The following is a 24,840-nucleotide window of genomic DNA, read 5'->3' on the forward strand; positions in this document are numbered from 1 at the left end:
GCCAGGGATTGGTTTTGTTTTGGGGGTTTTTTTTCAGGACTGTAAGTAAACTCTCCCCTCACAAAATGTCCCATTTGGGATTGATGCTATATCAGTATCTGAAAATTGTGCTACCGAGCAGCTACTCAGAATCCTGCTGGTGATAAATTAAACCAGAGGAAATGGATCATTTCTACTATCAGGGTCACTGTTGTCAGCTCCTAACAGGGCAATTGACTTGTCAAGTTGTCTCTGAAAGCCCGAGCTCAGATTTCATTGCCTTTCACGTTTTTTTTTTCAGAATTGTATACAAGGGGTCTCTGAGCCTGTCTTTCACCCGGCACTTGGGGAAATTCCAGGCACCAATCCTGCTCATAAATTGCAGAGGAACAGTCTCAGCATGAGACTCCCCTACTGGAGCAGCTCTGTGGAAATATGCAGTACAAGAAAAGATCCAGTAGGGATGTGCATGGGAACAGATGGGGATTTGCTTGTGTGTCATTATCAGACACGAGCAAGAAGTTAAATGGTGAAAGGTCACTTGGAAAAGCCACAGGACACCTCCAGCAGCACGAGGAGAAGAAAAAGAAAGCTGTGGCATGGAGGCTCACTGTATTATTATGAATAACAACCAAATCCACCTGCTGGAGACCCACCAATAACATTTCCTAGTTACACTTTTACAACTTATGTAACAAACTTATAAATAACCGTGGTAGTTAGAAACCAAAACAAGACCGGCTGTGTATAACATTCATTCACAAGGAAAGAAATCCTCTGTTTCAACCAAACTCCAGGCTAAAGAAATAGGTACAGCAGGAAAAGCATCTTGTTTTAGGATCACAGAGAGTAATGAGAGAAAGCAGAGGCAAAGCCATTCCAAGTGCTTTGCCATAATGTTTGGGTCATGCTGCTACCCAAATTAGAGTTTCAGTTTTCCAATAATGCTCTGGAGTAATGCAGAAACTCAAGTGATTACTTAAGGGAAATGTCACCATTATACAAAATGCTCTTGTTCCAAACCCAAAATTGGTCAGTGGTCAACAAAAAAATTTCTTTTGTTGTTAGATTTCTTTTGGTGGTGGTAACGCTGCTGCTGCAACTAAACTGAAAGGGTTCTATTATGATGATTAACATGCTTGGTCTTATTACTGATTAAATAAATAGTTCAACTTGTTTTTTTTCTCCCCAGAACTAAGCCACATCAATTTTTCCATGGAGGACCTCAGTTTCAATGCAAATCATTCCTGGAGGAAAAATGTTCTGCTGAAAAATAGTGACCAACTCTTATAATTATGGTTGAAAATCCAAACACACCCAGAGGTACCATAAACCCTTGTTGTCTTTGGGATGTCTGAGTTTCTCTGGCATCTTCACATACAGCCATGGCACCTCAAACGGAGGAGGTGAAGCAAGAATATGTCTAGGGGGCTTCTCTGCTTGGCCCTGTGGGAATTCCTCCTCCCTCCAGCCCCAAAAAGCTGCTTTCCCTCCCAATTCCATGCTCTTTACCAGCTCACCCCCAGTTTACCCTCTTGTCATTTCCTCTTGCCCTCTTCCCGCCATATCACGTTTCCAGTTCAGAATCTGTAGATCCACAATTGTTTAAAAAGCAGCTCAAACTTCCAACTTATAAACATCGCTTCCTCTGTCTCCTGAATTTATTTTAATAGCTGATATTTGAGCCCAGGGGATTGTTTTAACTAACACTGTATAGTCAGAAGGAATCACTTTCCTCCAGGCTACCTCTGGGTCAACAGCATAAGGCAAGACCCCCTCACATTTCATTACCCAGGGATCAGATCCCCTTTCCCAATCCATCACTCTGAAGCTCATTCCTGCTATTCCTCTCAGATTTGCCTGCATGATTCATGCGGTGCCAAATCAACAGTATATTTGCTTTTTTCTCAGTTCATTGTTTTTATTTGCTTACATGTTCCCTGTCATAGTTCAACTCATAAATCAAGGCTGGTTTATTTTTTACAAACCCGTTGAAAGTTGGAGCCAGTTTCCACTGTTATGAAAGACTCCCAATTCTACACGTCCTCTAACAGGTGGAAAATGTCTGTGGAGGCTGTTTGGATGGGAACCATTTTCTAACTTAAAGACAAAGTAGTGTTTATTTATGGCTTAATCTCATTCCAAAACAAAGTAACAGTTCCCTGCACCAAATTATCTCCTTGTGATGCTATCCCACTCCATATGGCTTTATTATTTAAATAAAAAATGTAATATTGAAACAACTTCTGGCTATTAAACTCATGTAACTGATGACAGCGAAACAATGCTCCTGAGACGTTTTAACAGAGCATTTTCCCTTAAGACAAGCACTAAGTGTCTGTCCTAACTAAATTTGGCATTAAAAAGCAAGCCAATACCCCAAACACACTCTCCCCTCCAATGCTTTTATTTAACCTTTACTTTCTTAGGCTCAGGTCAAGAGCTGTTGATTTACCAGGTTACCAGTGGAACACAAACACCCCTTTCCTGGGGATCCAGACCTGGAGAAACAGAGCCTGCAAAGAACCCCCCAGAGCTGAGCTTTGTGCACCTCCAGGCAGTCCCTGCTGGGATCCAGAGCCACCCACCCCACCAGGGCCAGCAGGAGGAATTGCTTCTGAGGGTCCAGCCTGCCTCAATCCCACTCACCAGTCTGGAGGGCAATTGGCTGCTCTGAGCGACAGCTCCACCCCACCTTGGCAATTCTGTGTGCTGTGGAAGTTTAAGAAATAATTTAGAATAATGGAAACATTTCATTTCTATAATTTTTTCCTTCAGATTTGAACACACAACCATTTCCCAATATTATTATTACAGTGAGAATTAATGCTCTATACACCACATTGTTTTTAGACAGAAAAGCCATAATATTTATCTAAAAAATGCAAGAAAATATCATTTGACAGTTATGAGCTTTACTACCTTGCTTTTTCTTCAGATGAAGAATTGACTGAAACTGATCATTTTCTTACAAGATACTTTCAGATTTGACACATCAGCATTTTCCAACCACAGCACACTTTGAAAAAAACTCACCCAACTTGGACAGTCCCCGTGAACTTGTACTTTCTGCTTGCTCCTTTCCAGCTCTGAGATCACGAGGGATGGACCCAATACCAGGTTTCCACATGCCAAGTATCCCTTTGTCCCACACACAAGCTGCCATCTCACAGAAAAACCACTTCCAAGTCTCCTACTTGGTGGAATCAGCAACCTGTCCTTCAAGTCTTTGCAAAAATCCTGAATTAATCTGCTGGAGAGCCATTAAAAATAGCTCCTTCTTGCAAAGCACTGATACTGTTTTTAATCAATATCAGCTCTGAGTTCAGACCAGGTGTTTGTGAAGCCATGGTAAGTTTATACCATTTGATAAAAATGACAAGAAACATCTAAAAAAATTAAGAAAGCTGGTAAGATTTCAGAGACCTATTATCCCCCCCAAAAAAGCAGCACACACAGTTTGTGGTAAGTTTTCACAGCTCTCCCCAGCTGAAGATGGTATTGCACTAATCCCTGTCAGTGGGATGGGGGAGAGGCAATGTTTGGAGTGGACAGCAACACACTGAGATGGAGATGGGGATATTCAGTGATGAGAATAAGCAGCCAATGGTCCCAGATTCCTTGCCACAGGCTGATAAATTCCCATCTGGAAGCAAGACCAGGGAGGTGATTCCTGGAAGGGGCTTCATAGTCAAACAACACCTAACAAAATTCTGTAGGCCAGAAATATGGATTGTCCAGCTAAGTACTTCCTAATGTTTTAAAAATGTATTATTTGCTCCTTCTTTCTGTTTGCCAGAGCAAGAAGGTAACTCTGCCCACAAACCTTAATTACATGAGCTGTAACGGCTGGAAGAAATAATCCCATTTTCAGGCACACAAACCTTTTCTGTGTGGCTCTGCGTGCCCAAAACTGTTCCAGCTGTACCTAACAAAGAAGATTACCTGTACCTGAGAGCCTTGTCTGCCTTATGTCCACAGACAGTCCAGGCTCCTGCAGCACCACTGCTTTAACTGTGCTTTCCAACATTCCTGGCACAGCGAGACTTTAAGCTTGGGTTTTACCTCTGGAAGTAACAACATACTGGAGGCAATTAAAAATATTAAAAAAAAAAAAAGGGTGCTTGGCTTCTATTTGTCCCTTTCAAAACCTCCCCCACTGAAACTAAAATTATATAAATCCAATTAGGAAGGGAACTAAAAAGGTTTAGATTTTTATACACTGCTCTAAAAGACTGGATTAGCTGCTGCAGCCCCAGTGGCACACGGCAGGACATGGACCCGGCCTGGAGAATTCCTGCTCGCTGCCATGAAAACAACGCACACAGACCCATTAGGATTAATCTCCTCCAGCTTCTGGGCATTTTCTGAATTGTCCCTCCATTTTTGAAAAAGTGATTTATGAGTTATAGGCAGAGAAAAAAGCAGGGGTTTTGCAAATAGCCCCTCCTTTTCATTCCATTTGAGGGCATTAATTGCTCATTGTCTGTAATTAGAAACAAAGTGCATTCCTGCTCGGATCACAGGCAGACAGCCGCCCTGATGTGACTCCGTGTACAATCAACCTCCAGCGTGGGCCTGCAGACTCCTGGCATTACAGGTTTGAAACACATGGAACTATGTCTAAAGGGCACCTCTGGGTGAAGAGATCATTCAAGTTGCTGCTTTGAGAAGATTCCTCCACTTTGGAAGTGTGCAGATTAAGGCAATGACCTGAGATACCACAAGCATTCCCAACATCTTCTCCTTCTACTTTAAAGTCAAAGTCTTGGGGAGGATTTTGCCTTTCCTGCATCGAGGAAGGCCTCAGAAAATTCCCTTAGAAAGGAAGGGAAGAAAGAAAAATAACAAGACACAAATGGCAGTTTCTAAAACACAGAGTCTTCAATTTCTTCTGGTTTATCTCTGTTTCTAAGCCTGGTAAATGCAAAAAGGTGAAATGGAACCACATGATTTTATTGGCTTGACAGCCAATTTCCCAGGCTATAACTTGCCTTTAGGAAATGTGGCTGAGAAAGCCAGTCCATTAACTTCCCTGCTGCTGGAAGCAAGCAGGAGAGCAATGGTTTCCACAGACAGCAGGGAGGGGAATGATTTCCTACTCCACACCTTGCTCCGGTTTTAAGGAGACTCCCATTGGACTAAACATCTTTTACAGTGGGAACTATTTATAAAGCCACAGCTAAACCAAACTTCTCCTGTAGTTTCTGAGCAAGTCAAACAAGAACAAGTTGTTTTGAGTCAATGTTTCTGGAGAGAAGTAGGTAAAGAGGAGGCTCCTCAATGAGGGCTGAGGACAGGAATTGAATCCCTGGAAGAATCCTGGGCATACTTGGAAAGCCTCTTCATACAGGGGGAGTCACCCAGGAGTCTGCAAACCATCTTTGTTTGCCACACAAGTTAAGCTTGAGGATTTTGCCTGAAGCAGCACAGGAAAAGCCCATCTCATTTATTCTGTGAGCAGATTGGTGGGGCTGCAGAGCTCTGGTGTGAGCCAGTCTGGAAGAAGGAGGAGTTGCTTGGGTGGGTGCTGGGACCCGAGGGCAGCGGGTGACAGAGAAAACTGAGCCCCTGAAACCCTGACTCTGGGCCAGGCGTGGTGACCCACGGGATGTGCCACAGCCACAGGCCCAGAGAACATCAAATAGTTAAAATTCCCAGGGACAGTTGTGTTTATTTTAAAGCTCACAGCAGCCCATTAAATGAAGAAATAAAAACCTTCATCTCCAACTGCAGATAGACCTAAGCATGGAAGTGTTGTGGGGAAACTCATTATTAAAATACAGACCACACAGTAAAGGCTGAAACAGCTGAGAAGGTATTTTTGTTTCCAATGTTTCCAATGCAAAATTCACTCGAGCTATTTGTTTCACTGACAGGAACATCACTCTTGCTAGGCACTGTACAGAAAAACAGCTACAGGCAGCCCCTCAACCATCCCTAACTGCATGAAACATCTTCTGAAAACCAATTCCCCTTTAAAAAAAACCAAAACCAACAAATTCATTTATGCCCCATATCACATCCTGATTATTGCAGATTTAGACAGAATATTTTTTGTTTAAAGAGTAAACAAAAACTGGCATGCTGCAAGAAAAGCGATTGCCTCAATAGAGAAGTGCCCATTTATGTCATCCCACAATTATTTTGAGCACTATAGTTGAGGTTAGTCCCTCCAAGGCATGTACAAATTGCAAATACACACAAATAATAAAGCTCATACTTTTGGAAAATGTGAAACCCTTTGTTTTGGAAAGGTTGTTCCTATTATTTGTGGCTTGCAACTGTCATCATTATTCAAGCCTTGTCTTCTTTCATGATTGTTCTGCAGCTACTGGGTGCTTGAGAACTTCCCCAAAATTAATATACTTCAAAGAACCAGACATTTTGTATATAGCTTAATTACAGCCTATATAATTAAGTTTTAAAATGATAAAAACTCTTCTGTGCCATAAGTGTACTCAGACTCCTGCTCACAGGCAAGCCACTACATATCACCCGACTGAGCAAAGGGCCAAGAAATTCCATTTCATTAATTGTTTCCTCCAAATCCAAAATGTAATTACATATTTTCCAGGGACCTTTGACATTTTCACACTGTGGCTTGGAATCTGATCATACCCTGAAGTAAACTGCCTGGCTGGTCACAGGCTTCACTAAAAAACACTGTTAGAGAGGTAGACTTGGCCTTTTGCAGACTGCAGAGAGGAGGGAGCTGCACAGCTCGGGGTCAGGTTTTGTTACAGAACCTTGCAAGGAATGAGGAAGAGATAATGAGCTGAGCTGTTCCATCAAGCAATCACTCTCAGAGGCTCAGAAAAGGCTCTGGGACAGAGGAGAGCTTGTCTTTGCCACGGCCAGGGCTGGCTCACACAGAAGCTAGAAGGGGTTTTTGAACTTTGCCTTTCCCTGAGTTTGGGCCCTGCTGTGTTTCTGGACTCTCTTTTTGAGCACCAAACCCAGCTCAGGTGAGCAGACAAGTCTGATCCATATGGATGCAGTGCTCCAACACTGATGCCTCCAGGAAACATCCCAGCAGGGAAGTGCTGCCAGGAGCTGGCCCCAGGAAGCAGGGCTGCCATCCTCATTCCGAGGATCTAGCAGCTCTATCAGAAGGTGCAGTGATTTTATTAATGAATAACCTCCTAGTAATGAATAAACCACGAGTGAACTCACTGGCTGAGAGCTCCCTGAGTGCCATCAGTGGGCCTGGCCCTCTGTTAGTGTCAGATGAGTGTGCTGTGTACACACACACATTAGCAAAGCAAATAGTTGGTTCATCTACTTTCATTCAGAGCACATTAGACCTCAGTGCAATCAGCCCTAAACTTCTGCAAATGCTAAATTCACATTAAAATTCCATTTTTAACATAACACCACATGGGGTTTTTTAATCTCAAAATGCTTTTCTTGTGTTTCTTTGGATGCCTCAGCTCCTAGACAAAACATATTTCTTCAAAACATCGCTCTGTTTCCCCTCAGTTTCACGTACTCGAGAACAGCACCTTATTAGAAACAAAATCGATGGGTCTCCATGAATCATTACGTGGAGTTTGGAAAGGAAAAAAGAAATTTGGCAAGCCTTTAGTCAGTAATATGTGCTTCTAAAACCTACTCTTTGAAAGGGCCAAGTTATTACATTGTGAAAAGTAGTTACTCAGCACGTGCTGTAACTTTTCATAGGGATTTCTAGGCCAAATTTAAAGAGTGCTAATGATTTTGAATGCCAGACTTGAGACCCTACAGCAGGATGAGGTTTTAACAAGACTTGAACAACTGCCTTCCCTCCCCCAGGTCGTGCCTCTTTAAAGGGCTGGATTTTTGGTGCCTTAAAGTACCCCACATCTCCAGGCATGGAAAGCCTTGGCCCTCGTATCTCTTTCCATGCATTGAGAGAAAGCTCCCACTCAAGGCAGTGGGAAAGCTCCCAGCACCCACCAAAATATGCTGGCACCCTGGGAACATCACTTATGATTAGAAATAAGGGAAACCACAACTGGAAGTGCCTTGTTCAGCAATGTGAGCAGGGATGGGGCACATCAGTTCCTTTCTGACTGCCTGGTTCTGGTACTGGGAGCAGTCTGGCCATGGAAACTTGGAGCTAATTTATCCTGCTTCTCCATTCCTTCCCTGAGCTCACCTATCACTCCAGGGAAGCCTGGCAGAAGGTTCTCTGACAGAGGCTTGCACTGAATGCTTTAGAAGGTGGCATAACCCGAGGGAGATGTGGGGTGAGGGCCAGCACCTACCACTTATTCCTCTTGTTCATTTATTTTAATAAATAAATAAAAACACTTATGAAGGCAGCCTAGAGATAACATGTACTTAATTAGATCACAGTTCTTGGAGCCTCCTGAGCAGCACAGACAGGTGCTGTTGTGGGGAGAGCACGGGAGTTGAACCTGACTCATCTACTCCCAGAGCTCTGGCTCAGGGGGGGCCTGCAAAGCTGGAGCCCTGCAGTGAAGGGGGCAGGCAAGAAATCCTGATTTTATGAAGCCCAGTGCACATCCAGCCAGGCATCAGCTCCCAGCCCCTGAATTGCCTGCAGGTCCCCCATCCACCATCTGGTTCCCCAGGATGATGCAGCTGCAGTGCAATCTGAACCCTTCTTTAACATTTCCCAAAGAAAGGGGAGATGAAAACAAAAGGATCATTTACTTCCTCTAATTGAGAAACAAGATAGGAAGACAGATAAGCCAAGGAAAATTGGCACAATTCCACAGACTTTAACTGATCCTAGAGAGCAGGGTGATGAGCGTGGCATAAAGAAGGAGAGCTTGCTCCTCTTACTGCCCTGTGATAGCAATACCAGGCTGTCACCTTACACGTCTCATCTGGGCACAGAAAACCTCTTTACAAGGCAGCTCAGTACCACCAAAATGAAGTTCCTTCATTTACCCAGAAGGAGCTGTCCCAACACTTTTTCCCTTGTCATCCACAATCCGATTCTTTCCTTGCTAGGACAAAAATAATACAGTGCTAGTTGTTGCCAAATATCCACTTTTGAAACTCGGGCCCAGTCATTTTTAGCTAAGCAAACTTGGCACAAAACAAGTGTTGCCTATGGACAGAGTTTATAACGTGGGAAGTTTGCCAGGATCCTATTGCAGCCTACTTTGAGGTCTGGTGCTTCACCTTCTCACCCTACAACAAAGATTAAATAGTCTTCTAACAAGGAAAAAAAAAAAAAGAACACCTGATACTATTTTTCTTTTCCCTCCCTAGGAATTACAGTCCACAGGAGATGAATTTCAATAATGCCATGAGCAAAACCATGGCTTTGCCTGAAGCCAGCAGAACCTCTCCAGGCTGGGATTATTTATGTGCAACACACATGTAAACACACATGCACACACAGCCAGCTTTAACAGGAGCCTGGGAGAAGAGCTCTGCTCTCACTGGGTTAAGGACACAAAGGAAAATATGCTGTTAAAAATAAAGGTAAATAACTGCTGTGAAATAGCTCAAAGCCACAGGAACTTTCCTTTAGAAAGATACTGGACAGCCCCAGGGTGCTGCAGAGGAAGGAGTGAAACACACCAGAGCTCAGCCCATCAGGGCAGAATGGATCCCAAAAACATCTCCTGAGGAGCAGACCTGACAAACTCCTCTGGGCATTGTTTAGATCCCTTTGCTGACAAGGGAGATGGAAGATGCAGCACCATCTTCCCCCACCTCTTCTCACTTGCAGCATCAGCAAGTCTTCAACAAATTCCCTGCTTTCCTCTCTGCAGAGGGGAAACTGAAAAGGACCCAAACCAGCTGTGACATCCCACCAGGAAGGAGAGTCTCTACTCCGTTAGAGCCTGTGCACAGCTCTCACCTCAACACCCTCAGGAAAGCATTTGGCATTTTGTGGTGTGACACAGGAGACAGAAAAAGAGCAGGATGGGGATGTTCCCTGCCCCAACTCTGCTTCACCTCTCTGAAAGAACAGCTGAGACAAGAGGAGAGGGTGTGGGTGGGAGGGAGCCACGGAAAGACTGATGCAAATTCATTTTTAAAAGCCAAACAGATGAAAATAATTTTCACAGCCCCACAGCTGTTCTGTGCATTTGTCAGACCAAGCCTGAGCAAAATGTGGTGCAGATAACAACAGAACTTGGGGCAGATCTGGGCTGTGGAACTAAGGGCCCTCTGCTCCTGCTGGCAGAGTGTGCTCTGGGGGAGATGAGCCTCTCCTCTCTCACAGCCACCGTCAGCTGCTGCCCTGTGCCCATCCCTCTCCCCAGGTGTGCTGAAGAGGATGGGCAGCCCTTCCCCAGCCTCCTCAGCCCCCTGGCAGCACCTCTCAGCACAAGACATGTGGGGGAAGAGACCCCAAGTGAGGGAGCAGACACAAGGCCTGACAGTGCCCTCCAGGGCTGTGCTGCCCAGCCTCGGATCACAGGACTGAGAGACAGACTCCCAGCTGCACTTCCCCTGGTTCTTTTCCTACAAACCAGCCCTGCCAGCACCTTCTGCAGCTTCCACTGCACTCTGCAGCAAGAGCTTACACTGGCTTTTAAAGGCTACAAAAATCTCTCTGTTTTGGAGCCAGCCAACACATGTTCAGGAACTCACTGTTGTGCTGCACGTCCTGGTGCCTGCTAGGAGGCAGGAGGGACTTTTCCAACACAGGGAAAGCAGGAGGGCCCCAGGCACAGCAGCTCCCTGGGAGCTCCTTCTGGCCAAACACAAAGTGCAAAGTGATGGGGCTGCTCTGCATTGGCCCCAAGGATTTTCCTGCTGAAGTCAGACTGAGCCTGTCCCTCATCCTCACTGGGCTCTGGGAATGGCCTCAAAGACATCGTGGGGAATAGAAAAAGCTACGACGCTTTCAGGAGTCCAGGCTGGCACCTTCGCCTGCCCGGAGGTTCCTGAGTGGAATTGAAAACCTTGCTCTGCATGTTTTCTCTGGGACTGTTTCATTAAATGAAAGTGTTCAAAACTGCTTTTATAAAAATTGCTGAGGCTCTGAAAGCAATACCTGGAGCAGACATGAGCAGGGTGACAGGAAAGCAACCGCTGAAGGTGACACCAAGTGGGACTGAGCACAGCTGCTCAGCCTTGAGGCAGCCTCAGGGCACCTGGGCCCAGCAGCTCCCCTTCCTCAGAGCATTTCACCCCAAAACACACCTGAAGCCCTTAGGACAGGGAACAAGAGGCCTGGAAGGGCATCCTGTCCTCAGGGTGCTCCCCCCTCGGCATGGCCCCCCCAGCCCAGGGCTATCACATTGCACCTTGTTTATACATAATGGCACAATATAAAATCCATTTGGAACCTGGGCTCACTCACTGCTATTAAAGAATCCATCAGTGAATTTCATTTTTTATTGGTTCACTTACAAAACTCACAGCGGTGTGTTGTGTTTATTTTTCCAGAGCACCAATAAAAATCTTTTTGATTAAAAAAAAAAAAAAAAAGAGAGGGAAAGAGAGAAAGAAAGAAAAAGAAAGAAATGAAAAGCTGACCTGGTATAACCCAGGCGAGCGCTGAACCTCAGCAGTGCTGGATAAAATGAGCTGAGAGGCAGCAGAGCCAATTGCTGAGCAAATGCTCGACTGTGGCTGGAACCAGCAAGGATTGAAACCTGTTTATGGCTGAAGTTTTACTTCATAAAAATAAGCACAATCAAACCCTGCTATATTAAACCAGGTTCTGTCATGGACTGACCACTGAAGGGAGGGCAGAGCAGATGCAGAGCCCCAGAGTCAAACACACAGGCCCAGTCCTGATGGACACAGACAATGTGGAAATACTCCAGCTATTTATGGTGCTCCATTGCCATATTGCTCTAGAACAGCAAGTAACCTATGCTTGGTGTTCCCTTAGGCCTTTTTTTCTTTCTTTCTTTTCTCATTTCCAGGCATGACTGTACTCAAACCCAGCACCCTTTAGTTGTGTGATCTGCAGGCCTATTTGGCATTTATTCAATCCCACTACTGCTGCCTGCAGCTGAACTGGACACTGCATGTGAGCTGAAAGCCACCATTAGATCATGGAATGACAATGACCCAGCTGTACTAAACTCACCCAGGCACCAGACTGTGCCTGTATGGGAACAGCAACCTGTGGAGATGGCCTAAGCCAGGGCCACCAAGTCCTGCATGGGGAGGGGACAGCCTGGCTGCACTTCATGTATGGCCCAGGTTTCCAAAATGATGTCTATGAAGAGCAGACCTAATATTAAATTATTTGTTCATAGGATTTTAACTTCCAGGGATATGAACTGGTTGCCATCCTACATAACTGCAAATATATTGTAACTACATTATTGTAAAAGAGTAAGAAATAAAATTTGTATCTTTAAGGCAAAAATATATCTAAACAATTTCCTAAATACATAATATCAATTTTATATTTAAGAGAGTTGGTTATTTTTTTCCTTTAAAATCAGCTTAATTCTGCCATTTTTCACCTATTACTTCTCAAGAGATAAATTTGTGCACTTTTTAAAAGCAAGCAATTAAAGGAAACAACTTGCTTAAAGCAGACATGATTTCCCCCCCACTTATTTAAGAGACTATTCAAAATACCAGCTAAAATCTATACATGGCTCACATATTTGAGAAAAAAGCAAGTAAAGAGAAGAGGGAAGTCTTTAAGATGTTTCATTTATCTTCTTATTTTTTTAACCCACCTTAGAAAAAATAAGAAAAGAAATCCTATTTTATTCACAAGTTTATCAGCTATTTGACCTATTGCACCTTATGGGACATTAGTGAACTGCTCACTTTTTTATCCATTATTAGTTACTAATTCTAGGCTGGCCAGCATAGGGAGCAGCCTCACAGTACCACGGGCTTGGGGTTGGGATGGGAATTCCATGGACATTCATGAACCAAGGCACAGGTGCACAACTCGAACAGCTGTCCAGGACTGGAAAGAATATTTGAATATTTGCACTCACTCACTCACTTTGTCATCTCTGGTTATCTTTACAGGTGCTCTTTAGAGGGCCCCAAATCTTGCTGAAAATCAGCTCATGCTGCTAAACCCCTCAGAGGCTTCCCAAAGTCCTCACTCTGGGAAAACAGATCGGGCCAGTTATCATGGGACAGGCACTTCTCAGCACCTGCCTGGGTGGACACTGACAGTGCCCTTATCCCCTTGGGAAAGAAGCCATTCCATATTCCACAGAAGGATTATTGAAGGAGCATCCACTCTGGGCAGTGCTGGGATTTGCAGTCACTTGCCAGTTCCTTCTCCTGCCACCCAAGTGCTTGGCCTGCAGAGAAGGGGCTGTCAAGTGAGAGGGAAGTTTGTCCCATCAAAATCTCCAAACTCTTGGGAAAAGCCAAACTGTGTAAGAGCTGGAGCCTGTGTTTTCTTGTCTCCTTCTTGTGGGTGGAGAAAAAATGCAGCCCACACAAATAACACAGTGCAGGAAGCCTTTGGGGATTAAAACATGATACACCATATTTCAGCAGGGATTTGGACAGGCTGGCAGGGGGAGGAATTCCTCATGGAAGAAGGAATGCCTCCCTCACCATCTCTAAATTACCTCAGTGCTTCTCTTGCTTTCTTCTTTCACCAGGAGCTTTCACTTGGAGAGAAGTCATTTGCCACTGGGATGTGTGTGGAGAGAGCAGCAAAATCAAACCACTGTTTCACAGAGGCCTTTTCCTTTCCACCCCATGTGCAGAACAAATCTTACAGAGACACAAGAAAACTATTCTGCTGAGCCTGTTCCCAGGCCAGGAAAAGCCCTCTCCCATCCTCATGAACATTGTACAAAGTATCTCAGGTGCCACAGGGTAGGCTTGACAGACACGAGTGCTGACCCGAAGTATCGGTGAGCACTGGAAAACACCCGGCTGGAGCTCTCTGAGCGCGGCCCTCAGCGCGACTGCCAAAGAAAGCAGCAGCACCCGTTACTTCATGAACCAACATGTGATTTGCAGAAACACTTACAGGGCTTACAAAGTCTAAATCCTGCTTTCAAAGGAGCTTAGTCACCACAAAGTGATTTTGGTATCTCGGTACATTCAGGGCTGGCCCTTGGAAGTGCAGCTTTCCGTGGAAACGAGTCATTGGTGATGAATTTCACAGAGGGAAATTCCTGCTGCACAGATAGTGCAGGAGAGCTAAAGCTCCTGTGGAATCCATGTCCTCCAGCACAACCCCTACACCTCCACTCCTGGGCAGAGAGGGCTGGAGCAGCAGCAGCTGAGCAACTGAGAACAATGACAAAGGTAGGAAACTTGGAGATCCCAAATGAGATCAGGAAAATGGGCTGGAGTGGTCACGTCAGGATGGGTAACTTAATGCACGTGCACAAAACAATCAACACACAAATTCTTTGCCCATGAAGACACAAAAAAATCACCACTCCCAATGCTGAACTTGCACACAAAACTCAGGAAAAAAAATAGGGCATTCACATAACACAAGAAAATTATTGATTCAACAATCAGTCCTAGAGAGAATGAGATACACTTTAAAATTGGCTAAACAAGATCAGACTTTCCTTGCATTTTGTTTAAGTCATTCAACAGCTTTAGACTTGCCCTGGGGGACTGTTGTTCTAATATGGAATCCACACAATGTTTTAAGGCAACTATTTTCAGAAAGGCTTTTTCCACAGCCAAAACTCCAGCCACGTGCAAGAGACCCTCTTGTGAGCCCCTATCATCTTCCAATTCCTTGCTATTGTAACTCAGAGAAATTCACCACTGAAATCCTTCACCAGGAATGGGAAGAGCTGCTATGCCAACATCCTAGCAAAAATCTGCATTAGAAAAATCACCCTGGCAGAAAAGATAAGAAACCCCACTCAGTGCCACAAGTAACAGAAATGAAGGAGAATTTGTGTCCTTTTCTTAAAGGATTTAACATATTAGCCAGGGGCATGGGCAAGTAGAAAAATGGAAAAGGCAAACCAAAAATGTTTGAATTCTGAAGTTCAAAACAGCTCTGAAGGGGAAAGTGGCACGGAAAGTCACTAAAAACCACAAATCAAGCTGCAGGCCAAACCCTTTGCCATTTAAAAGCCTTAGATCAGTGCTGGAGTGGCATTATTTGAATTTAATGGGCACACAGTAAAGGGCTGTTTAATTAAGCATTGAAAATTTGACATGACTGTTTAAAATACCCTTCAATCTGCCATTAGCTTTAAGGTATATTAATAGCTGGAGCTTGCTGGAAATGCTCCACCGGGAGAAATTTTGGAGTGAGGAAAGCTCCAAAAATTTCTCCATGAAAATTTCCGCTTTGTTAACTCTAAAAATCATGGAAAAACACCTTAAAGCAAAATATTTCATTCTGAATCAGCTCAGTAGTAATGGAAAAACCCCACATCAGCATGTCCATCTCTAATGACATGCTGCCTGATGCAAATCTAAGTTTTGATCACTAAAACCTTGGTTTTTTTATTTTTCTATTTTTTTATGAGCTGGGCTCTTTGCTTGCACTTCCCAGAACACCAAAATCCTGCTGCCATGAGCTGTTTCAAGGATGTCCAGAGGAATGTGCCTCTTGTCTGATGGTTGCTTCTCCTTATCACTCCCACCTGAACAAATCCCCACCAAAAGAAGCCAAAAAACCTCAGAGAACTCTAAGAGGTGGCAATGAACAGCTTCAAACACTAATGGAGAGATACTGTGAGACAGCCAGAGCAGCTGAAGGTGTCTTTTTTCCATTTACAACAGAAACAGTGGGTCTGAAAGCCAGCTAAGACCATACTGATGGTCTGCCTAAGGACACCCACGGCACAGGTTTGTCCATAGGAGCACTGTGGTTTCCTAGTCCAAGGAAAAGTACTTTTTGCAGGATGTGAGAGCATTGTCTTCACCCACACCACCAGCTGAGCAGGCTGGTGAACTCATTCCTGCTTACCAACACCTTCTTATTTGGTTTTCCACTGTGACATTAGATCATGCAGGAAAAGCTCACCAAATACTACTGCAAAAAGAGATGAACTCACACAAGATTTTGTTGGTCATTGAGAAAAAAAAAAAGTGCCTTCTGTCAAACTACTGGAAATTAATTAACTTTGAATAGTCAAATACATAAACATTTCTGCAAAAACACTTTGGGATGAAAAAAATTATTTACTGTGCCCTCCAGGGAAATGTACCTTGTCAATCCCTTGTCACTAAATCACTTGCTAACAGTTATGGTGTGAGGTAAATCACTGCTTAACCCTGATGAGTTTAAAGGCCTGGAAGCCTAATGAATTCTCCCATTCATTCTGGAGGTTACATCTGCTCTCCAGCTCTCTTTTAACAACCTGGTGCTGAAAAGATGTGATGTAATTTTGCTGTTTACTAAACAGGTGTCAGTAATCCTATCCAGTGATGTCAGGCCACTTGCTTGGAGTTCATTTAATGACAACAATTGGAGCTGGTGCTTTGGGATCATAAAAAGGCTCTTCCCAGTGAAGCCACCTCAGACAGTGAGGTGTGCTTAATGCCACCATGGACAGCAGGAGGGACCAGGGACATTGCAGGAACTGCTGGGGCTAGTTCTGCAAACCCTGCTATGCACATGCCCCAGGCAACACCCAGCTCTGCAGGAAGGAAAGAATCTCTTGGGCAGTCAGGGCTGGACTCCAGAAATGCCTTCATTTCATTGAGAAATGGTATTTGGTGTTAACAACGTGGTATTTTAATTGTTTAATGCTCACTTACTCACGCAGCATTGGGCTGTCGGGGCTTTCCAAGGATCTTGGCTATGTAATGCTGCTCCCTTGCAAGGAGGGGAATTTGAGGCAAAAAAAAAAAAAAAAAAAAAAAAAATAAGGCAAGAATGCTGGATTTGGGTGAGCAGTGATGCTTGGCCCCCATGCAACATCAGATTCCTTAGGCCATCTAGCTTATTACCTCCATAAATGGAATAATCCTAATTAGGCTATCAAATATTTCTGGGTTTAGACAGAAAATGTCTGCTCTAACTAAATGAAACCTTTCACAGAAAATGCAAAAAGGAAACTTTTACAGCACAAAAGGTTTTAACTGAAAACTTTCCCATTTTAACCCCACACTGAAAGTATTCCAGGTTAGACTAAAAATGTTTAGTCTTTAATGACCATGTTAAATATTCCATGAGAAAAAAAAGAAGTGTTTCTTATTAACATACCTATGAAGCAAGCTGTGCTCTTCACTGCTGGGAACATGCTCCTCTCACCATATAATTTTGGGCTCTAATTTAGCATTCATATGCTGCAGTTTTAATGAGAGATTGCTTAGTTTCACCAGAGCAGAAAAACAGCATCAAAACTCAACACAGGCATTTGTGCAGATATAAAATCAATTTGTTCAGCTGAACTTGTAAATCACAGGCAATGAAGGGACACTTGAACTCAAGTCCAAGCACACTTGCTACTTGTTATCAGACTTGCACATGGACAGTCCCACCTGGCCCTGGGAAACGCTGGGCTTTGCTTTGAGAGGCTCTCAAAAACTCATCTCATTAAAGCACACACTTCAGACCTGAGGAGCTCATGAGCCTGGGAGTTTGTGTCTGTTTTTTCCAGGTGCATTTGATAAAACACATCACCAAAGAGCACATCTTGCTGCAGAAAGTGAGCACTGATTTAATTCTGCTTTGTAGAACCAGGCTCCTGACAATTTTTTTATCATGGCAATGGATGTAAAACAGTCAATTTCAGTGGTTTTTTTGTTTGCTTAAATAGAACATTTTCTGCTCTGCACAAACTAATTTTCCAGGCCTGAGCCTATGTGTTTTTTCGATTTTTTCCCCTTTCAGCTTCTTTACTGGGTATTTAGTTCTTCCTTCCTTAATGGGAATTTAATAAGACCCAGCTGACAAGTGCTCAGTGAAATGACCAAGCAGCACCTGAAGGAGATGGGATGGAGGATCCATATGAAATGCCTGAGTACCATCATTGTTATTAAAAGGATAACCAAATGAATTCATAATGATGGGACACTCATTTCCAAGTGTTTCCATAGCTGTTACACATCAGGAAAAATACAGAAGTTAGCTCATTTTCTCCAATCCTAAATAACCTTATAAACTCACCGAAGAAATTAATTAGCCAATATTTCTTGAAAATTCATAACAAAGTTTCCATTTTTCCATCAGATAATTCCTTAGTGCATTCTGGTTTTTAACTTCCTTTGAGTCTGGATCATTTTGATGTGTGAACAGACATTTTGTGTTTCCATGGGTTATTTCCACAGGTTCAAATATCTTCTGTAATTGACATTTTCCTGCTTACAGAAGTTGTCAAACTTGAAAGTAGCAGTTGATTGATAAAACATGGGGTTTGTCTGCAACTTAAATTCATTGTTGGGGCTTACTGCTCAAGCTCTGAATAACTTCTCTCTTCAAAGTGACCTGCACTGAGAGTTTTTGGGAGTTTTAGGGTTTTTTTAACCATCTATGTTTTAAGCTACTTTTATAAAATAGAAAGCAGCAGCTGCTTTTCCCCTTTTCCTACAGGCAAATCTATTCAACAATTTGCTTCCACTTTAGAATTACTACTCTCTAAATAAAGAAGTTTAACTAGACTTTTAAAATAAAGTCTTCCAAAGTCAACTTCATAATCATTCAGTAGCATTTATCCTGTCCAACCCTGGCCATAAAGGAAAAAAAGCAGAAAGCACTGAGGAAAGCACTGACATTTACAGCCTCACAGAGGACAGCAGCTACACAGGCCATAAAGCAGCACCACAGATATTATTTAATACTTAAAAACGCCACAACAATGTTAATTAATATTTAAAAACCCACAAACAATAACTACAGAAGGAACATTTCTTCTCGTTGTGAGAAATGCACAAAAGCACAACCCAGAGCTGAGTAGGGTCTTTTTGCTGGCTTTAGTGGATTCTGGGTCTTGTTTGCAATAAAGACACAAATAAATCACTACAATGCTGAGGTGCCCAGTCTTGGTACAGGGATGGCCTTGCCTCTGCACAAGTCATCACCAACAGTCTCTGAATTCTTTCATTTTAAACCCATACAGCATTTAGTGTGGGCAGCTTTTCACCATTTCCACCTGGAGGTCATGAATTAGAACACCATAAGGGCACTCACCCATCTCCTCTGGGCAGGGTCACACCATCCTTGTGCTGACCCCAAGTTCTTCCTGCATGTCACAGAATCATAGAATGGCTTGGACCTTAGAGACCACCTGGTTCCTGCCATGGGCAGGGACACCTTCCACTATCCCAGGTTGCTCAGAGCCCCATCCAGCCTGGCCTTGAACACTTCCAGGGATGGGGCAGCCACAGCTCCTCTGGGCAACCTGTGCCAGGGCCTCCCCACATTCACCATAAACAATTCCTGATATCTCATCTAAACATACTCTCTTGCAGTTTGAAGCTGTTCCCCATTTTGTCCTGTCACTCCAGGCCCTTGTCAAAAGTCTCTCTCCATCTCTCCTGTTGGCTGCCTCAGGTACTGCAAGGCCATAAATAAAAGCCATCAAAGCCTTCTCTTTTCCAGGCTGAACAGTCCCAATTCTCCCAGCCTTCCCTCACAGCAGGGCTGCTCCATCCTTTGGAGCTTTGGGTTTGGCTCCCACAGGTCCCTGTCCTTCTCTGGAGACCCCAGAGCTGGGCCCAGCACTCAGCAGTGCCATGCCCTGGTTTAAATCCCTCAGGCATGGATGCTGGCAGTGAGTGACACAACATTTGATAAACCACAGAGTGTGAGGGAGCTGGAGAGGCTGAGCTCTGCCCAGGCACAGCTCTCCCACAGAGATCACCCCCAAAATCCCTGCTCAGAGATGGCTCATGGTCACTGTGCCAGTCTGTGCTTTCATTTGGCCCCACTGTAACCAGCGCAGTCTCAGAATTCAATTCAGTTGTCCTGGATAGGGATGGATTAAAGCAAGAGGCAATGTTTTTATTTGAAGTCCTGGCCCAGACACAGTAGTTTCACATGCCTTTGGCACAAAACTGTTATTGCTTTCTGAAGCAGTTGTTGTTTCAGTGACATGACTTCCTGCAGGGGCGTTTTAATTATGGTTGGTGTATCACCCAACTTCGTTATGTAGTGCTTTGAAGTTGTCCTTTGGATCTGACAGCAAGAGGATGGAAAACAAACATGACTGTTTATTCCCTTCCCCTTGCCCTGCATTGGCTTTGTTTTGGATTACACAAACATGGAGCAGATGGAAAAGGAGATCCCAAAGAAGAGGCCAGGCAAAGTGCATGTACCTTTGGGCTGGCAGGTGTTTTCTCTTCATCTGCCCTTTTGGAGAGTAGGACATACAAACCCCCCAAATGGCAAGTCAGGCCCCGAAGAAGAAAATTGCTGAAAATTGTTAAATTATTATTTTAAAAAAAACCAAACCAAACCAAAAATCACAGCTCCTGAACTAAGCCCATCAGTGTTGTACTGGGAGATGCTTCACTAGAGCAGAGAGGTGCTATTTGCAAGCATTTTCAGGTAATTGCATGAAGTAATATCCCAGCTACCCACAAAGGAGAGGCAAGGAATGCTCCCTGCTTGGATTGCCAAGGCAGGGAGGGAGGATTCCACGTTAGCCAGATGGCAGCAGAGTATGCACAACCTCCAGTGGGCTCCAGAGTTCCCCCAGCCTCAGCCTCCTGTGTATTTCTAATGAATTTAGGTACCCAGGGCTGGGTGAGGACACTCAACTCACCATCTTCAAACACAATGCACCTCCACAACCATCCATATATATAGATATATATGGGTGTATATATATATATATTTCATCAATTTTTTTCAAAAAAAGCAATTCAGAAAAAAAGATGGTTTCTAAAAGCCTCTGTGCCAGGAACCACATAAAGCATTTCACACCATCTGCTGCAAGCACATGCCCAATGAAGCTGCCAACTGGGATATTCAGTTTGAAAGAACCCTCTTTCCACCTTATCTTAAATGAATTTCAACAGCTTCAAAGACAGATAGGAGAGATCTTGTAGGTTCATCAAAATCTTCCCCCTCCCTACCAAAGACACCAAGAGAAGGCACCACAAGAATAGCTTCTAGCAGGGTCAATTATTATTAATGGTTTCTTCATTAACAGAGCAACTTCATTCCCATTCTGCCTCTCCCATGGAGGACAGAAGTTCTCATCTTTCAAAAGGAATCTGAGCAAGCCATGCAGAGATTTCACCATTTGTGGCTTGGGAAAGTGGAGATGAAAGACTTCTAAGACCTTTAACTTGGGTTTGTTTTCTGCCCTGGGATGATGATGACATTACTCACCACACGTATCATCTTCCAGCCTCAGGAGACCATCCTGGGGAGACCCACTGGGCTACAGAAATCACTTCTTATTTTAGGGCCTTTGCTTTGCCTATGGTTTCCACCACCACCACAGCTGAGATCCCACCCTGAGAGTTTGGAAGTTGGACACTTAAGATGATGTTTACATTGAAATTCCAAAGAAGGGTCACAATGCTGCTTCAGGACTACATACAGTCAGAAATTCTCTGTTTCTGTAACAAACTGGTTTTAAAGGGGGTTTTTTGTTTGGTTGGTTTTTGCCCTGAATGTTGCTCTGTACTGAAGAAACACCTTAAAATGAACGTGCACCTACACGACTTTTGCAAGAGTTTGGTGATTGGAACTGTCTGCCCATGGGAAACAGAAGTCCAAACATACAGAAAAATGTTCCAGCCAGCTCTCCACTCCCCTTTCCCAACCCTGCACACCTGGTGTTTAACATACACAGAGGAGCCTCTCACCTTCTCCCACAGCCCAAAGTCTGGACTTGAGCAGTAAAGCTGAGCAGGACACAAACCTGGCACATCCTCTAGCTGCTGGTCCCTCTCCCTCCTCATTATTTGCTGAGGCTTCTTTTCAGGTTCAAAGCCTTTCCACTGTGCCCCAGTGAATAAACCTCATTAAAGAGGAGGAGAAGAGTCAACTCCTGACACTGAAACCCCTCGGCTCACACACCACAGTCACACCAGCTGCCCACGCTCACAGCCACAACATGAAAAACCATCCTGAAATCCCATTGCTTCAGAAGCTTTGAACCCTGACAGATGTTCAGGGATGAAAGGGGAAATGAGGTTGCTGAGCTCCTTTCCTGCCATGACAGAAGTGTACACACAAGTCAACTACTTCCTATGGCCAGCCCCACCCTCTGAAATTCTGAGAAAAAAAGGAAAAAAAAGCTCAGCTAATGAGAATTGCAGCACCATTCACACCACAGTAGTTAAGGTTGTATTTGTTATAAATCCCCTTTTCAAGGTTTCTGTCACTCCGCCATAAAAATCATTCTGGGTTGAAATTTAGCATCCAAGCTTTCTGCCCAAGGACAATATTTTTGACAGAATCTGGAAACAATTGGTTTGGCAAAGCGCAGCCCAAGTTTTAAAGAGTGCAAAAAAGAATAGTGGTTAGTGGTGTCAGATATTATTATTTTATGCTCTCATAACTTAAAAACAACTAATTTAGGTTCTGTGGTTGTTATTACTCCATAATTTCCTCTGAAATAGTTGGCTCATTCCTAATAACAAGCTCCTGCAAACTGCTAGCACTTCTCTAAATAGAAAAATAATAGTACTGCTGGGCCAAATCTAGGGCTGCCATAAATTAGCTTGGTGTCACTGCTGCCCATTTCTATCAGCTGAGGGCTTGGCCCCAGGTGTTAAACCAAACTCATTTTTGGTGCATGCATGTGTTTGGTTGGTTCCATTAGCCCTGAGCTGGGCAGTTCCCAGGAATTCAGAAAGCAGATGGTTAGGTAATGTCTTCAGGACCCGACAGAAGGGATGGTGCTCTCATCAAAGGCTGTTGCTAAACACAGTTTGACTTCATGCGCTGCAATCAGCGCCTCCACCTAGAACACGTCAGGATTCCTTGGGAAGCACGGTCCCAGCCACGCCGGCCGCTCCGAGCGCAGCTCCAGCCAGGATCCCTCACTCACTGAGTCACTCCAGCTTGGTTTCTCTGGCCTTGCTCTGGGGAGCCCAGCCTGCAGCTGCTCCTGAGGACATCTGCCGCAGGACCGAGCATTTCGGAGGCCACTGCTTCCAAGCACCGGGACTCAGGGGTGTCACTGGTCACAAGGTGGTTCTGCAGTGCCCTGGCAAGTCACACACCTGCTTTTGAACTCAGGCAGCACTGGGGTTTCTTCTCAGTGGGCTACAAGTAGGATTTGGATGTTTTCAGAGAGGCCCATCACAATAACCACCTGTGCTCTCTTCCTCGAACCCATATAAATGATGTTTTCTTACTGAAAAACAGCACTCAGATAAATGAGTACTTCTAAAAGATACTTCTGAAAGTGCTGTCAAAGTTTCTCATTTGCACATCTCACCAGGGCATTTGGGAACTTGCAAATCTTTTGTGCATATACGAGAGAAAAAGAATGCGTTTTCTTCCTTTTCTTCTTGTTAGTTAACCTGATAAATTTTATCTAGCACTGAACCCTCAAAATTCACCTATTCCGTCTGTATTTCCCTCAAGTTTATTATCCACATTTAAAATAAGCACTGCTCAGAGGAATGGAATCAAAGAGCAGCAACAGTGAAAATTAGCCAAGTACCAGGTACAGGACACTTGGATCCTTATCTAAAATTCACACTACTCATGCAACTGAATTCTGATCTAATATTCCCTGCCCTGCCAGATCCTCATTGACAATCCACAGCTGTGTACAGAGTGATGGGATGCTGAAGTTGGCATTCAGCATGAAAAACAACAGCCAGAGGTGGGCTGACTCCTCATGTCAGTATATGAGAATTTTTAGGTGGTCTGACACCTATCAATTCCTCTGTGTCCATAACCTCCTAAAGTCAAAATGCCACAAGTTTACAAAGCAACTTTCCCCTTGAAGGCTGCTCATTTAGACATAAAAGAGCCCAACAAGGAGTTTACAACAATTACATGATTAAATAGTGTAATTTTTCTCCTTATCTTTGAAGCAGGAGGACAAGGCCCACGAGCAGATGAGAGGTGGCTCATGGGCAGCTGGAGCTTCTGTCCCCAGAGCGAGGAAAGGAGCAGCAGTGGGTGCTGGGCAGGGGTGTTAGAACACCCAACACCCACCACCAGTGCAGCAGGGACCAGCAGTGGTCACCAGAGACAAACCTGCTCACCTGACAAGAGTAGTAAATTGCACAGTGTCAGATGTCAAGAGACCTTCCCAAACACTGTTTGGAAAGTCCAGGCACTGTTTATGTTGGGGTGGGGGAAAAAGTATTCATTCCCCCTTGCAATGGGTTAAGCAGCTCTTATGCCTAAGATAAGCTACTTGTGCTAAAATGTCAACAACTGACCTAATTTATTTTAGATATGGAGCAAAAGTGGCCTCTGCTATTCAAGTTTCGGTGGACAGCTTAGGGGAGGATAAAAACCAGAAGAAAAGGGATTCCTTTTCACAAAAAAAGCACTATACTATCCTCTCAGTGGATGAGGTTTTTCTGCTTGAGCTACTCCATCTTCCTAAACAACACCACAGAAGCTCTCTCTGTTTTGGAAGTGACAATCTGAAAGCAGCATGGAAGGCAAGCCCTTCCTGAGAACTGGTTAAAAATTCAGGGATAAAAATAGCACCTTTCTGCTTTGACACAGCAGCTATAGCTTGTTCCTGTCAAGGTGGTTTTAAAATAGTATTTTGGGTCACAGCCAGAGAAAGCCCCTCTCAGCTACCATTTCAGGGCTCTGCTTGGCTTCTTCCTAATCCCTGTAGCAACAAGAGCAGGCTCCTAAAAATACCCAGGAAAAAAATACAGGAGCTCAATCAATCCATTACTTTCAGAATAATATTTGTAGATTCCTCATTTCCCTCTGTGATACCATCACATTTCATCATGAAAGTCAGGTTAAGGTTTTACTTGGCATCTGCACCTCTTGTGGTGAAGGGAATAGAAATTTTGGGCTTCCAACAGCTGTGGAGAAGGGCCTTGAATATTACATCATTTATCAGTAGTGTTTCCAGAAAAAAAAGGAAATATTCCATGAAAAGATAATTT

The sequence above is a fragment of the Agelaius phoeniceus genome, chromosome 3 (genome assembly GCF_051311805.1).
Source record: "Agelaius phoeniceus isolate bAgePho1 chromosome 3, bAgePho1.hap1, whole genome shotgun sequence".
NCBI classification, from domain to species: Eukaryota; Metazoa; Chordata; class Aves; order Passeriformes; family Icteridae; genus Agelaius; species Agelaius phoeniceus.